This window comes from Barbus barbus, assembly GCF_936440315.1.
Source record: "Barbus barbus genome assembly, chromosome: 12".
NCBI classification, from domain to species: Eukaryota; Metazoa; Chordata; class Actinopteri; order Cypriniformes; family Cyprinidae; genus Barbus; species Barbus barbus.
Genome location: NC_136740.1, coordinates 26,116,183 through 26,131,308, shown reverse-complemented (window position 1 = coordinate 26,131,308; position 15,126 = coordinate 26,116,183). Strand labels below are relative to the sequence as shown.

Here is a 15,126-nt window from a genome sequence, read left to right as displayed (position 1 = left end):
CTCTCTCAACAGTACTGTTGCATTTTCTTTTATCTTTTTTTATCAAAAAATACAGTGAAATTATTTCAATTTAAAATAACTTTTCTATTTTAATATATTTTAAGTTATTTCAGATGGCAAAGCTGAATTTTCAGCATCATTACTCCAGTCTTCAGTGTCACATGATCCTTCAGAAATCATTCTAATATACTGATTTGGCCCTCAAGAAACATTTCTTCTTATGATCAACGATGAAAACAGATTTTCTGCTTAATATTTTTGTGTTTGAAACAGCAATAATTTTTTTCAGGATTCTTTAATGAATAGAATGTTTTATTGATGCCTTTAAATGTCACTTTTGATCAATTGAACGCATCTTGCTTAATATAAGTATTAATTTCTTCAAAAATAATATATTTACTGGCCGTTTGAACAGTAGTTTACTTGACCTGAAAAGATTGTTTTTGGTTTTGAACGCTGTTGAACTCACTAGTGTTTGTGTGCACCACTAGATGGCGTCGGATAGGAATGTAATGCAGAGGTAAAGGTATGAACTTTCACCTTGAATTTGATGACGAACTTCCTGCATGTTTAAATTTTAGTAACCTAGGTTGACCTGGCGGCCCAATTCATTTATATCCGATTTGAAAATATACTTTTGCGTTTTGTCATAAACTACGGTAGGTCTCAGGCATGAAGAAAGCACAGAGAGAGGGGACGGAAGGGTCAATTCATGACAGACGTGTGAATGTTAAAGCCTACTAGATTATGAACAAAGACAGCTATAAATATGTTTGGTGTGAATGTCTTGCGTGGGGGGAATTGGTCCCATTGGCACATGACACATTAAATGGTGCCCTCGGCCTGGAACAATGAGGAATTCATGTAATGGTGATGAAAGAGGATGTATATGAACTTAATCAGCTTCACATCCACTACACGACCAAGATAAAACTTCCTTGAAGAAGTACCCCATTATTCGGATTAAATGCGCGTTCACGACGCGACTGTTTAGTGACTTGAATCACTAGAAATTAACCAAATATCGCAAAAAGACAATGATTTCATGCAAGAAATTAATTATACAATATATTTGCGGTGGTATAATATGCTTTAGTACGTTTGTTTTATCGGTTATCATCCCGTAAAGCCTCTAACCGAACTTTACAGCAAGTTGTGCTTTGTATCATTCAAAGTATTTAAAAAATATATAACAATATTGGGCACTATTCAACAGAAACATAATAGCTTAACTTAATAGTTTGTAGGTTTAAACTTGTCTCTTGTTACCAAGCTGGTCTGCCTAGTTAAAAAAAGCCCCAAACATCGCTAAAAACCATCGAGATGAATAGTTTTATGGGGTTTTTTTTTTTTGGGGGGGGGGGGGGGGGGGGTGTGTGTAACTTAACGTAATAACCGACGAAAACAACATTTGTGGAAAACTTCCTGAGTAATTAAATCACAGCATTGTCTTGCCCCACATCGGTTGTGCTGAAATATAAACGATGAGCTAAATTAAGATAAAAAGCTTTCTTAGTCATAACCATGTATGGCTGCAGATTAGCTCTCGAAGTAAGCTGCTTCACATCTCCATAGCCTGGGTTTCAAGCTACCTTTCACTTTCTAATAGCTGGAAACGGGCAAAAAGGCACTCCAGCGAGCGTTTTCTAAATCATCGTTCCCGTAAAAGCATCGTTTTCCTCCCCTGCACGGGCAAATGCCGAGGCAAATCGCGCTAACAGCCGCTGGGCGCAGCCCGTTGTAGGGTTTGTTTAGGCGGCCATTTTGTGAACACTGCACACACACCGAGGCGAGCGCGCTTTGTAGCGGGGACGCGCTTTACCGTGCAGACCCTCTCTAAGCGACAAGCAGCCGCGGAGCCGATCCGAGATTAACGGCAGTGAGGGGGGGTCCCTGGCGAATGCACATCGCTAATTGTAGCGGTGCGACGAAGAAACCCCGGTTTTAGTTCACCCGTTTTTCTTTCCTTTTTTTCATTTAATCACTCTTCTTCTCACCCCTCCACCCGTCGCTGCTGCTGCAAACCACCGTGAGCGACGCGCTACTTCACTGCCGCTGCTGGGCGATGTGATCGCGGTTAGCCTGAGCGCTAGCCGCCGAGACCCACAAACCACCACCACCGTTACTACCAGCGATTTTTTTTCCCCACGTCGAAGCGGACTAACGTGGAGCACCGAGAGGCGGTTGTCACGGTTGCATGTGCCGCTGCACACCGGATTGGCGGTTGGCCGCGCCGGGGGTTTGAAGACGCTCCTGCCGCGCTCATTTGTGCTTTTGGGGAACTGAAAAGAAAGACAAATGTGCTGAAAAGGGATTGTAAAGCAACGACAAGACGATAGCCTGCGCGTTTCGTCTTTTTTTCGGGAGACGGTCGCAGAAACCCGTCCGAAGGGGTGGCGGTTCGGGGGGAGGGGGTCGTTTTGCCGGTTTTTCGGTCCGCCCCGGTAACGTTACCTGTGTGGCGGAGGTTCGGACGGTAGAGGGGGAATCCTGGTAATGGCTGCTTCGGGAAGCTGGACACAAAGCTGAGGTAAGACTACAGTTGGTTTCTTAACACGCAAAAACACTACTAGCGTCTGTTTTCCGCAGATGCTCTTAGCCTTTTCCCTCCTTATTCCTCGCAAGACACCGTGTTCCCAAAGATGCCTGATGCACAGGCCAGGGCTTTGGGGAGGGAGTGGGAACATATTCGGTTTGTTACTTCATGTAAACTGGGTCAGATGCAAAAGACCACGAGCAGGTATTTAAACGTTATCCTCCTGTGCAGTCCAGAGAGCAGAGGCTCAACTCACGGCAACCAGGCTGCTTGCTTGTCAGTGGATGTGATTTGCAATGATTAAAACCGTGCAATATATGTTCCCCGATCTCTTTTCAACCATTTCGAGTATAAAACTGCTCATTCTGTGCGATATGTACAAAATAAGCATCAATCAAATCCATTGCATGACTCGCGTTTGCAGCCATGCACCCATGAACATGTTCGATTACGAGACCTTCAATGCATCTTTCGATGATCGCTTTTCATTACTCAGATTGATGAGTCAGGTTAGCCCATCACGTTTGTTTTAGACACCCAGTCGTCATGTAATGGTTGTTAAAAAAAAAGAAATGTAAAATAAAAATCCCAGAGCATCAGCTCGGCCACAATTACATTAATGCAAAACTGCGGTGTTGCATGGGATGCAAATCTTGTGCACAGAATGCCTGAAAGCTATCGAAATTTGACGGATATCTGGTTGGTTTTAACGCATTGGTTAACGTATTTACCGTTTAACAAAACATATGACCGTACTAATGTCACTATTTTGTGAATAAAAGCTCGACTTTATTCCAATGATCTCAATATATAGGGTGACGTTACAATTTTCCTTATAATGTTCATACGTGCACAAGCGTGTTGCTTGGAGGGAAATATATGGCCGATTCTTATTACAATCCACTTCTGTAATGCATTTGGATGTGGCACATTTACCCAGGTCTCTATTTAGCCCAGTGTGTGGATAGATCTAGCTGTGCCTACACCCCTCATCTCCATAGCGTTTTCTGCAAGGCTTCTGCTGTGGTGCTGAAGTAGCAATGCCGGTTCAAAATGGACACACTTCTGCTCTTCTTTTGCATGTTGCCATCTCGATCAGCCTTTATACTGCATCCTTAGACGTTGTCATCTTTAGGAATGGTTTAAACGTGCATCTTGTTGTCACTGTGGTAGTTAGGATTCATGCTTTGGTTATTTTTCAGAACCAACATGGGTGGAATCATTTAGGCTGCTTTGAGGTGGGGAGAAAAAAAAATAATGATAGGAAATTGTCTCTTTTGATACATCTTTTTTGATGCACAGTTCTTTAAGGTGCAATGCAGGAGCCACCTTCCCTTAAAATAGTGACTCTTTTATCTCCCTTTCCCCGAATCATTTAAACTTTTACATGCTTTTTTGTGCTCTTGAGAATGAATTAGTCAACCCTCTCTAGTTTCTTTTTGTGTTTTGGCCACATTATTTTTAATGTGTGACAAGCTCTGTTTTTGGATTTCTTTTGGTGTCCGTGGCAGAGTGACACGGGGCTCTGAATAGACTAACTAACTTCATTGTACGAAATCTTGCGACGACTGTAAATGTACTGTGGGTTATTTTAAAGGGGAATTTTTTTGCCAAAAAGCATTTGTATTAAACTCATTCCATTTAAAGCTATAGCCAGTGATTTTACTTGTAATATTAGGTATTTTGCAAGGTCATGCATGGCTCGTTCTCTTAACTTTTAAACTTTAGAACTACATCAAGCCTCAAACTTAAATTTTACCATGTTACCTCAAATTGCCACAATACTGTACTTTATATAACAAACAACTTTCAGATGTGTATTCTGCGAGAACATCCTAGACAGGATTGTAGTTGCCATTAATTTATTGTAGCTGACATAAATCAAACTGGGATGGACACAAGCTTGTTAGTCTTTTCGAAGACCACCTGCGGCAGTATTCCCCATTCATCTCGCAACATAGGCCTACTACTAAATTTGATTGTTCTGGAAGGAGAGAACACACATGCTCTTACAAATACACAGTTTATCTAGACTTGTTTGAGCGTATTAACCTGCATTTAGGCCTTTCTTGCTCTTCTTTCTGTAAACTCACGATGAAAGCTAGAGTAGAAAGTGCTGTTTTTTTCCCATAGCCCATGTCCCTATCAGGATTTCAGTCCGTCTGTCCCTGTGTGACTTTGCCCTTACTCTATCAGGACAAATCCCATCACTCATCAGATGGCATATAGCCTAACACATCGATTTGGATGTGACTCCTAACAAGCTTTTCCTCTAAAGCATGGCTTGCGTTTGGGGTCAACATGTGGCTCTGTGGATGAAAATAGTTTATAGTGAAGTACGTTCTCCATTGAGATTGTCGAGGCTGTTTTGAAAGTGTTTTGTAAGTTCTTCACATCTTGCTCCTGTTGCCCGTCACCATCTAAACTGCCAGCCGAGCAAAGGGTTTGGTGACCTGGGTCAAGTTTTTTTCATTGACTTGGAATCGAAGACCAGAAGTAGGTTCATTTGAGGAGATCCACAGAAATGTAATTCATTTACATATCAAATTGAGGCATTACAGGGAAATTGCATCGGGAAATGGAGCAGCGTTTACAGCCTCCATCTTAAACGTTAATTGCTTTGTCTTGTAATGGATCATAGTTAAAACCATTTCCCACCGTTTCTGCAAACTCATTCAACCTCTAAGTGTTGTCAGTTTGGTAACCTGTCCATTTGGAAGTAAAGGTCACTTTGAGGTATATTCATTCTTGAATTTAGAAGAAAAAAAAATCACATAGACATGAGCCAGTCCTACATAGGCTGCAAAACCAGTGTGTGTACAAGTTTAATTGGACAGTTTTGGGAATTATATAGACTCTTTAACGTGATTCATGAGTTGTCAGCATAAGTTGAATGGATCTCTCATGGTGTCATTTGCTAACCACATGAGGGATGGATTGATTTTTTTCATGTTTTTAGATTCAACCCTACAGTTCATAGTCACATTGCAGGACCATAATTTAATTCAGGTCTTTGTGACTTTGCGTTTTAGCAAAAAATTTGCCACCCATAAAAAAAATCACACAAAGAGCAGACTTCCGGTCAAGCGCATCTTAGCTGGCTTTCTCCCAGCTTCCTTCCATAAGCTGTTGCCGCCTGTGCCTTCCTAATGTAGTTTTCTTCCAGCTTCCCATTGGCTCATAAATTGGTAATGAAAAGCACACAGTGGCTTTGTAGATGTTGAACTGGCTTGATGGATATCTAGGGTACAAGAGAGGCTAGTAGCTGTAATTTAGCCAGGTGTTGGTGACTTGATGGAGGTAGGGAGAAAGTTAGATCATAAAAGCACAGATGGTACTCTTATGGAAATCACACAGGACATCTCTTGTATCCAGACCAACTTATCTCTTTTGCAACCGTATGGATGATACTTTTTCTCAGTCTGGCTTGGTGCAGGTTGTGATGAGGACATTTTTTCCTGTAGGGAGAGTTTCAGTGTTTATGTCCTTTACTGTCTGTCCGCTCTTTCTTGACCACTGCATGCCCATATCAAAGAGTAGCCTGCCTTGCTGAGGTACACCCCTTAGCAGCAGTAATGTGTGTGTGTGTGTGTGTGTGTGTGTGTGAGAGAGTGTGAGTCATTCTGGTCTAGTCCCCACCTCTACATGATGCAGTCTTGGTCAGTGTTTGAGCCCAGAAACCCTGTAAGTTTCAGCAGTGCACTTCATTGACCAGATGAGTTTTTTTCCATCTAGACTGTGGAGTTAAGCTAATTATTTGTAGAACATAATTAATGGTGCTTGCTAAAGCACAACCCCCTAACAGTAAGTATTACAGTATTGTATGTGCCATGGACATAAATTATTATACCTCACATTATTTGACTTTATGAGATGTATGCTACTATATTTCTAAGTGATTTAAGTTTAGATTTTTACACTAACTGATGTTCTCAAGCTTATCTAGAATGCAGTAGGCCTTATCCACACATGCAGCAAAAATGTTTTTTTAATATTATTTATATATGTGACTCATGTCCATTTTTTGTAACCTTAACAGGACAAAAAATGAACATGAAACCAGACTTTCTCATTCACCTTTGTAAATACATAGTGAATCTAGACTATTTAGTTTTGTCAGTAAGGCCAGGCCTGCTAGCAGTTTGAACAGAAGAACTCAGTTCTAGCCGTATATAGGATGCAGAACTGTCGTAAAAATATATACATCCAACTAATCCTTTTTTTTTTTTTTTTTTGTAGCCTGAATAGAACAAAAATCAAATTATATTTTTCAATTTACCCTTGTAAATGGTAAATCTACACAACTTTGTCTTGTTCGTGAAACATCATTGTGGATGTTCTAGGAAAAACGACTGGTCTGAACAGGGGGAAAGAAAATCAGATTCGTCATGCAATTTGAAATATTTTTTTTTTGTATTGTGAATGGGACAAAAAAAATCATGAAACCTGATTTTCTGATTCACCTTCATAAATGGTCTGTCTACACAATTTCCTGTAAGACAACTAAGAAAGACAACTGCAGTTTGAACAAAAAAATATCAGATATGGCCATGTATGGCCATATATTTAAAAAATCAGGTTTAAGATAAATAAAATCAGATTTCCCCTGCATTGTATGAACAAAGCCATAGAGACTTGTGGGGACTGTTTTGACTCGGGCCTGCAAGTGTGCACCTAGCAACAACTCAGAACACCTTAGCAACTGCATGGCAACATGCTAAAAATGGTTTATAATGCTTTAGCAACTCCCTGGCAAGTTTTGCTCACACCCCTACTGATCTGAGTAGACATCCACAAAAGTTTTCCGACAACATACGTGGGTCCCTTCATATACTATATTGTTCAGAAGAGAGCCGTCCATGCACGGTAGTTGTGGAAGCAAACTTGTAAAAGCTAGACCTTTTTGCTGTAATCTAAGCCTTCAGTTTGCTTTGTGTGGAGATATAAAGTTATTGTGATGCATGTGTGAGTTTGGTCAGAATACATGTATGTTTTAGCATTCTCTGTGCATGTGTGCGATAAGAGGGAGCTGCTCATCTTCGTGGTGGTCTTTTTCCCTCTCAGCATCCCTGCCTTGCTGACCTGCTTAACGCATCTCTGAGATGGAGAGAGAGTGAGGGTGAATGAGTTTAAACGCATGGAGGAGCGAGTCTGGAAGACGGGAAAGGTAAAAAGGAGGTAGAATAAACTGGGAGAGAAAAGATCTCGATAAATCAAGATAAATGGCTCTCCTATTCAGTCGAAAGACTAAAAGGAAAGGTGTAGAGATGGATGTGTGTCAGAGAGAGAGAGCGCAAGAAAGTCATTGGTGGAGCCGGATGGGATAAAGATGTTATGAGCTGCTCCCAAAATAGACTTTTCTTCATCATTTTAGTAATCTTTATCCATCCTGTGCAAATCCCTGCACCATGAGAGAATAGTCATTTAAAGTCAAGTGCGTGACATGACCACAACATAGAATTCATTTGTTAGTTCCCAAGGTGAAAAAGGCATCGTTGTATTGTTGTTGTATATATTAAAACTGAATGTAAACAAACTATTATAACTGTTGGGATGTACTACAATTTCTAGTCTGCTATTGTGAGTTGAATTATATACTGTATGATTCTATGTCTATATATTTTATAGATGGAGAGTTGGAACCGGATGTTTGATTCGAACCAGCATCTTCTGCATGAGCAGCACCATTGCTTAAGATATAGCATTTGTTATATGCTAGGCCTCATCTCCAGCTTCTGTACATTCCAACCTGTTCATGCCCATCAAGTCAATAACAGGTCAAAATATATCTTAAATTTTCATTACCACCTTTACTGTCATCTAGTTTAGAAAGGAGACAACATACTAGCCTGAACTCAGTCTTGATAGACTGATGTACAATCCCTTGGTCAGGTTATTTAGATTATATTCAAAATGATCAGCCAATAACTGTGCCTGATTGGCCAATTAATGTAGCCTAGTATCCACCTCAAAATCAAACAATTATATTCACAAGTTTTTATAGAATTTTGAAAAGATGTTGTAAAATAAATAACTGATTTTATGCACATCTTATCTGCCGTTATTAAATTGCATTATGATTTATCAGCCACTTGCCATTACATATAAATTGACCGCTAATTCATAAGGCAATGAACATACATAAATACGCTACCATTTATTTTATTTTATTTTTTAAAGAAATTAAAAAATTATACAGCAATGATTCATTATATTGATTAAAAAAATTGTTTATAATTGTTTTCATCACTGATAAAAAATAAGAAATGTTTCTTGGGCACCACATGAGCATATTAGAATGATTTCTTAAGGACCATGTGACCCTGAAGACTGGAATAATGGCTGAAATTTCAACTTTGCATCACAGTAATAAATTGTAATATTCTTTCACAATATTGTAGTTTACATAATTTTTTGATGTAATAACTGCAGCCTTACTGAACACGAGGCATCTTATGTATGTTGAAGAATCTTGCTGTTTATTTTGAGTATGTGTGAGAGACGCATGCAGTCCTACTCCTGAATTTCCCCAGTTCAACTTCCTCACATTATTTATCATGTATCTCTAGGCAGATACTAGTTGAAGTGCAAAAAGCCCGTTTGGATAGGAGATGAACTTGGTCATTTGAGCTAGAGCTATATGTAGCTATAGTTTAGTAATAATAGTTATTTTTGTGATGACATCCATGTTTTATCCTGCCACACCCCGGTGCTGTGATTGAATTCACCATGGTATCAGGTTTACTAGTACTGCATTTACTGCAGACTAGACGTTAGAAGTTAAGCTTTCTTGACCAGCTCTATGATGGTCCAACAGCTGTCACTGTAGGGCGTTGTCAAAAAAAATGCTTGTTTTTATATTTAGATACTTTGTTTTATACTTGTGTGTGACATGGTTTACCTCACTATCTATGAACTAATGAGAGAAAATTGCATTTATTATGGCCAGAGTTTTGTGAATAAGTTAAATAAGTAAATCTCACTTGCTCTTCCTCTATCGTATACACAGGCTTTAGAAATGGCATGGCAGCACTCAATAGGCTTGTTTGTCGTGGAATATGGGATGTATTTACATGGCCCATGTCTCTATGGATACGGTGACGTGGGGGTAGTGCGGGGCAGAACAGTATAGGATCCTCATCAGGGACATTGCTGGGTCACTCTCTCTTCAAAGGGAGATGAAAGTGGGTCAGGACTGGGGGAAGAGATGAGAGGAGAAACGAGGAGAAGGAAGGAAATCAGGAGCAACTGAGAACATGCCACACAGTTTTATTTTAGTGTGTTGCACCAGTGTTGATTAGTCAAACTTGTTTAGTGCTTATTCTGTAATTATGGCAGGATGTAGCGTTAGTTGGTTTTATTTGATGGGGTGACAGTAGTCCTGGGCAACACAGTTGAACCACAATTTAAAGGGATAGTTCAACGAAAATTAAAATTTAATAATTTACTCACCTTTATGTCCTTCTAAACTCATTTGACTTACTTTCTTTTGTGGAACACAAAAGAAGATACTTAAAAAGTCAATGGGGTCCAAAAAACATTGGATCCTATCATCATGGTGAGTAAAGGCCCGTTTACACCTAGAAACATAATTGAATTACCATCCACATCAACACATGATATAACGTTCTGTTTATAATAAGCACACACTGCAGATATGTCACCTGCCACTTTAAATGCTTGAGCTCTTTAAAGCTGAATGGATTCTGATTGGCTGTCTTTGAGAGATGAGTTTTTAATCATTCATTAACATGGGAAAAAAATGTTTTGAAAGTGACATTATCTTTCCTTTGTGCCGTTATTGTTATAGTCGTGGTATGGACTCTGCTATTCCTTTAGTTTTAGAACTGTTTTTAAAATGATAACTTTATCGTCATTATAGTTAAGATCCTTAATGTGAGTGGGCCTTAAATCATAACAGAATTTTTATTTTGGGGTGAACTAGCACTTGAATGCTCTTACAGCCTTGTAAATGGAGAAACTTTTAAGACATGTTGTGGTCAGTGATATTTTGGAGTTTATATGCTGTAATAGTTTTTTTTCCCTATTCAGTTCTATTATAGCTGAAGTTTTGTAATTTTGTTATATGCTTTTGTCATTTTTATTATTTTGACATTTCTATTTAGCTTTTTTTTTTCCCAGTTTTAGGAATTTAAGTACTTGAACTTATTTTATATCTATTAGTTACCAAGTCAACTGTTCTAATTTTAATTTAAAAGGATAGTTCACCTAAAAATGAAAATTCTGTCATTAATTACTCGCCCTCATGCCGTTCCTAATCTGTAAGACCTTTGTTCATGTTCAGAACACAATTTAATATATTTTTGATGAAATCTGAGAGCTTTCTGACCCTTCATAGACCGCAATGCAATGGAAACATTCAAGGCCCAGAAAGGTAGTAAGGACAACCATAAAATAGTCCATGTGACATCAGTGGTTCAACCGTAATGTTATGAAGCTACAAGAATACTTTTTGTGCACAAAAACAATTACTTTATTCAACAATTTCTTCTCTTACATGTTAGTCTCCACTGTGAGTACCATGACACATACAGTGGGGGAAGAAATTATTTGATCCCCTGCTGATTTTGTACGTTTGCCCACTGACAAAGAAATTATCCGTCTTTAATTTTAATGGTAGGTTTATTTGAACAGTGAGAGACAGAATAACAACAAAAAAATATAGAAAAATGCATTTCAAAAAAGTTATAAATTGATTTGCATTTTAATGAGTCAATAAGTATTTGATCCCCTATCAATCAGCAATATTTCTGGCTCACAGGTGTCTTTTATACAGGTAAGGAGCTGAGATTAGGAGCACTCTCTTAAAGGGAGTCTCAGCTTGTTACCTGTATAAAAGACAACCTGTCCACAGAAGCAATCAATCAATCAGATTCCAAACTCTCCACCATGGCCAAGACCAAAGAGCTGTCCAAGGATGTCAGGGACAAGATTGTAGACCTACACAAGGCTGAAATGGGCTACAAGACCATCACCAAGCAGCTTGGTGAGAAGGTGACAACAGTTGGTGCGATTATTCACAAAAGGAAGAAACACAAAATAACTGTCAATCTACTTCGGACTGGGGCTCCATGCAAGATCTCACCTCGTGGAGTTTTAATGATCATGAGAACGGTGAGGAAACAGCCCAGAACTACATGGGAGGATCTTGTCAATGATTTCAAGGTAGCTGGGACCATATTCACCAAGAAAACAATTGATAACGCACTACGCTGTGAAGGACCGAAATCCTGCAGCGCCCGCAAGGTCCCCATGTACCATCAGGGCCAGGGCATTGAAGCCAACCATGACAATGATCCAAAACACACGGCCAAGGCAATAAAGGAGTGGCTCAAGAAGCACATTAAGGTCCTGGAGTGGCCTAGCCAATCTCCAGACCGTAAACCTATAGAAAATCTGTGGAGGGAGCTGAAGTTTTGAGTTGCCAAACGTCAGCCTCGAAACCTTGGAGAAGATCTGCAAAGAGGAGTGGGACAAAATCCCTCCTGAGATGTGAGCAAACCTGGTGGCCAACTACAAGAAACGTACAAAATCAGCAAGGCATCAAATATTTTTTTCCCCCACTGTATGTTGAAAACGAGCTGCAGCGCATCCGGGTTTACATCAGAATGCCGGCTCCTGCGTCAGCAGTGCCACACACATGCATCATGGTATTCTCATTAACACTTGCCAGAGACAGACATGGAAGAGAAGAAATTGTTTAAATAAAGTTATTTTTGTTTTCTTTGTGCACAAAGTATTTTAGTAGCTTCATAACATTATGGTTGAACCACTGACGTCACATGGACTATTTTAACAATGTCCTTGCTACCTTTCTAGGCCCTGAACATTTCAGTTGCGTTGCTGTCTATGAAGGGTCAGAAATTTCTCACATTTCATCAAAAATATCTTAATTTGAGTTCCGAAGAGGAACAAAGGTCTTACAGGTTTGGAACATGTGTGGGTATTATACATTTTTTTTAATTGTATTTTTTGTGGTATAATGTTTAGGTTTTATTTTATTTCAGTTAACGAAACTTTTAATAACCGTTTTAGTGGTTAGTTAACAATAAAAACACTAGTCTTGTCCAAAGACAGCTCATGCATGCAATCAGTGTAACGTTTGCCATCAGGTTGAACACCATCTTATGCAAATCTCCAGCTGTCTTTTGGGGCTGCTTTTGCCAATAATAACAATTTTAAATGTTGCAAACATAAAGGTGATTCGGCAATTCAGAAACTCTGTTTATTTTACATTTCAGGAAAGCTGTAGTTGGAAACCCTAACCCCAAGGCAATGGACGTAGAGTTGAGGTGATCGTAGTCTCACATGCTGGCCCACCTATAGACATCCAGCATCCATCCGGATTGCCCTAGATAACCGTACTGCATACATGGGTTCCACAAATTGTCAAATTGAATACAAACAAGCTTGTTAGTCTGCTTCATCACTTGACTGCAAGAGGCTGGCTGGCTGGCTGTGCACATGCATGCATCTCTAGATGTGTGCTTGTGCCTGTCCTTAAATATCTATCTGTATGTGCGTTTTGGTAGCCTTTATTTGAAACATGCCTGTTTCAAAGCCCATGGTTGGTAAACTGCATGTGTCCATGTAAAAGGCTCTGTTGTTACCATGGGAGTGCGAGACTGCTTCATGCACTGACTGTGACAGCCAAAGTGCCTGTCTGTGTGCCTGCATGCCTGCACACACCCCTTGCCAGGCTCCATGACTGCTCTAAGCTGGCACAGCAAGAATTAAATAGCCAGAGCTTCTAGAGATTATGCCTGGCTTAACAGAAGCTTAATCACATCGTATGTGCAGTATAGGAGGAATGGGACAGACAGATGGAAGAGGAAGAAGAGAAGGAGAGGTGGCAGAGGGGCATGTGGACCGAGGTCTGAGGATTGCTGTTTTAACAGTTCAAATGTCATATTTGTCATTTGTCATAGCTGTCAACTTTATGGTCCTTGTATCTTCAGTAGAACTACTTTTGAAAACCACCTGTATGATAACTTTGGAAATCTTAGAACTTGATGTTTTAAATCTTCAGCTACCAATGACTATTCGACTTTGTCTAAATTAATAATACATATATTATGTTTGGATGGATATTACCCAAAACAAGCTATATCCAGACATCATATCCAAGTATAACTCGGCATTTGCAAACAAGTTTACTTGTACAATGTGAATGTAAGTATGATAAAATGCTGCTTAAATGCTATTTGGCTATTGATCAGGATTATTTTATCCACCGATATTAATATTAAGAAAATACCTAGGGTTTAGATTTAATGTATTTTGATACAGGCTGTAATTTGATAACATTACAGTTTAACATATTTTGTAAAGCGTATTCAAATAGTTGTTTTAATCTGAGGGTGAATCAGGTTGGGATGCTCTACAGGACTGTTTGAAATTTGTTTATGCTAATATTTTTGTGTGGATGGTAAGTCATCGGACTAATTGCTAAATCTTTAAAAATAGTATAAAATGTATGTAAAGTATGTAAAACATTTTAGCCTAAATGTTTTTTAGATTATACTGTATATGAGGTAGGGAAAGAAAAATCACAAGGTATTTGGATTCCTTGAATGTTGGGTTTTGGCTGTATTAAAGGAATAGTCCCGCCCAAAATAAAAGTTTGCTGATTATTTACTTGCCCTCAGGCCATACAAGATGTAGATGAGTCTTAATCAGAAAAGATTTGGAGAAGTTTAACATTGCATCACTTGCTCGCCAATGGATCCTCTGCAGTGAATGGGTGCCGTCAAAATGAGTTCAGACATCTCATAAAAACATCACAATAATCCACAAGTTACTCCAGTCCATCAGTTAATATCTTAAGTGAAAAGCCTTGTTTGTAATAACCCATAATATTGCTTTCTCTAGTGCAAAAGTTGCTAGCGGGGGAAGGGAATAATGAAGAACCATTATGATGCATTATGGACTCGTATTTTGGTCAAAAGTGAAATCTAAACATTAAAATGCCTTATGATGGATTTGTTACTTACAAACAGCTTTTCACTTCATAAAACGTTAACTGATGAAGTGGAGTCGTGTGGATTACTTTTGGATTATTGTGATGTTTTTATCAGCTGTTTGGACTCTTATTCTGACGGCACCCATTCACTGCAGAGGATCCATTGGTGAGCAGAAATAAACTAATCTACATCTTGGATAGCATAAGGATGAGTACATTTTAAGCAACTTTTCATTTTTGAGTGAACTATTCCTTTAAAAGGAAAAGATACCTGCAGCATGCATGGACTGCTCCTTATTTTACCATGCACTGTCCTTCTGCTTAGCCGCTACATCTATGAAACAAGACAAATAGCCAACAATGTCCTTTTAACTAGTGTGACTGAAAAAGTATTGACTCAATTGGGCAAGAGAACTTAGAAGAGTAAGAAGTCCCAGAAATCACCCTAGACTTTACAGTGATGTGAGCAATAATAGTTGAAGCTACTGAGTGTAAGCCTTTTCATCAATTACATAATAATTGAACATTGATGTCTTTGTTATGGAGGGTGATGTTGACCCTGTCATCTGTTATTGTTCAGCTGATCAAAGGATATAACATATATGGA

General features: G+C 39.0%; 1 protein-coding gene across 1 annotated transcript in view; it reads left to right on the top strand.

The window, feature by feature from the left end:
• The first annotated feature begins 1,743 nt into the window (after nucleotides 1-1,743).
• Nucleotides 1,744-15,126, top strand: part of LOC306878164 (dual specificity tyrosine-phosphorylation-regulated kinase 1B-like) — a 44,304-nt gene continuing 30,921 nt past the window's right edge. The window contains exon 1 of the mRNA XM_079430329.1: nucleotides 1,744-2,530. The gene's annotated coding sequence lies outside the window, so the exon portion shown is untranslated. The remainder of the gene's footprint in view (nucleotides 2,531-15,126) is intronic.